The sequence below is a fragment of the Diadema antillarum genome, unplaced genomic scaffold (assembly GCF_040938485.1).
Source record: "Diadema antillarum isolate AM-2024a unplaced genomic scaffold, OU_Dant_1.0 seq00000150_RagTag, whole genome shotgun sequence".
NCBI classification, from domain to species: Eukaryota; Metazoa; Echinodermata; class Echinoidea; order Diadematoida; family Diadematidae; genus Diadema; species Diadema antillarum.
Window position 1 is genome coordinate 813,792 of NW_027271223.1, and position 2,508 is coordinate 816,299.

The window sequence follows — 2,508 nt, forward strand, 5'->3', positions numbered from 1 at the left end:
GTCTTTACTGTCACACTAAACGTCTGATGCAGCGAGACCATCTTCTCTGCTATAAAGCAATATGCCTGATGTGGGGAGACTACAAACGGTGGATGCATGCGAAGCATCCACTGCCTATATCCACTGGTCTTGCTTTTTAGTCGCTATTTTCTTATTCTCGACTTTGAATATTTTCATATGAAAAACTGCCACCAATTCATAGTCAATAATAAGAATCAACAACTAAAGCAAGACGAGTGGATATAGGCGGTGGATGCTTCCACTGTTCGTAATCTTGCCACATCAGACATATTGCATAGCAAAGACAATTTAGTCTCTCTGCATCAAACATTTAACATGACAGCAAAGACAATGGCTGCATCCTCTGCCTAGATTATAGGCTAGGTGGGCCCCAACACACTTCCCTTTGGAATATCACTCGTCAAATCGGTCCACTTTGATATAAATCCATCCACTGTGGCTCTCTGCACTCTATCAGACAGGAAAGCTTGAATCCAGGAGAGTAGTTGACCACCAATTCCAAATGATGCTACTTTTTTTTTTAAAGTAAAAAATGTGGCACAGAGTCAAATCTGTTCACATCAATGGATTCTCCTGTGTCAGTATTTTAGGCTATATGCATAGAAACTAGCATTTGCTTGTGCTAGCCTTTTGCTTGAGTCCATATGCATTAAAACAAGCAATTACTTGCGAGCAAAAGCTCTTTGCTAGCAAGCACATTTAATAGAAACTGCTGAGTTGAGGTTCCATAGCACTTTGACGTGCTGTTCCCAGTTTAGAGTTACAAAGAGGCTTGGAAACATATTCTACTGTAGGGGGGGGGGGGGAGGGAAGGAGGAGATCACTGACCCTTGAACACCCCCCCCCCCCCCCCCCCCATCCAGGACCAGTTTCGTTGCACTTCTTTCAACAGTCTCAATCTTATACAATCTTTACGGTAGTAACATAATAATATCCAGATCACATTCCAAAACATTTTTAGTTCATTCAATTTGTTCATCAAAGAATCACAGTTTTGTATGTGCTTGATTTCAGATCCATTTGATGACTGATACTGCCCATTACTGTATACGCCATATATTTCACGAGTCTAAATTTTCGCGAATCAGGACTTCCCGACAATTTTGCGAGTGGTTAAATTCGAGATCGTGGAGTCATGTACTGAACAGAGAAATGTATATGTGTACATCACATTCATATCGGTATTAGAGTCAATATTTTCGCGTGTTTTTAATTTCGCGAATAGCAGCTGACTCGTGAAATTCGCGAAATATTCGGCGTATACAGTATTTGACATGATCCGATATCTAATTGTTTCTATTGCTGTTATTGTTGATGATTTTTTCATGGGCTCCTAGATTTGCTCTCCACCAACAGCCCGCAGTTATTCACAGTTATATCCTTGTGGTAACTGACTTGATTCTAGAACTACTGTATAAGCTGTTATTTTCACGATTTTTTGCGAATCACAGTTGTATCGCGAATTTAACAACACACGAAAATGTCTCCATGCGCCCTGTTAATAGTGCATTAACTTAAGCGTCGGCGTCAATTCGCAAAAACAACATCTCACTAAAATGCCTATGGCCTTGTCATTTGCAAAAATATCTGTACGCGGAAATAACAGCGTATACAGTATGTCGCTTCCTGAATAACATGGGCTGGTGAGATGGTGTCCAGTTTCTCTGGTTCCACATTGGGTTTCTGCCCGTTGATCAAATCAGATAATGTTATGGTGCAGCCAGGTCTTTTTCTGTCTCCCAGTGGCACAATTTTCCCATCTCAAATAGTGATAGTTTTCTCACCCCCAGCTCTTATTTGACACAGTCGACACTGACGGCCAGTAATCAATCTCTGTGAAATAATCCAATAGTAATTCTATAATCTGACAGTAGCATTTTGTCACCTACCGACCTATGTGTACTCGTAGCTTCAGTAAAACATGACGTTTAAAAGGAATTGGTGCAATTCATTAAAATATACAATAATACTAATTGCTATTGTGCATGTAGTAGTAGTAGTGTGTAAATATACTTTGCCTTGAGAGTTCCTGGTTCAAATTTATGGGCAGAGGTGACTGAACATAGTTACTGATATTCACCTAGGCATACAGCCCTGAAGTGAATAACTTGGTAGTTCTACTATAAAATTGAAAATTTCACATAAATTTTATATAACCAGAAACTACATATTGTAGCACGAAAATAAAAGCATGCTAAAATTTTTGCTTGTGATATGTAACACTATCTAATGTTTTGTTTACATGAATATAAAAACACACAAATATCATTATAACCCGCCGAGCACTAAAAATTACTTGCACAAAAAATATCCTCTTCTATAGTAGGCCTACTGGAGGCACAGAGGCCCTAAAGCAATTGCTCAAAATCTTTATCATTTCATTTGCTGGAAGCTCATTTTTTCCCATTCTCTCTACTTGTGTACCTTTTGCACCAATCCATGACATTCATATTTCCACATCTGGAATCTGCTCATAGGGAAAGGAAA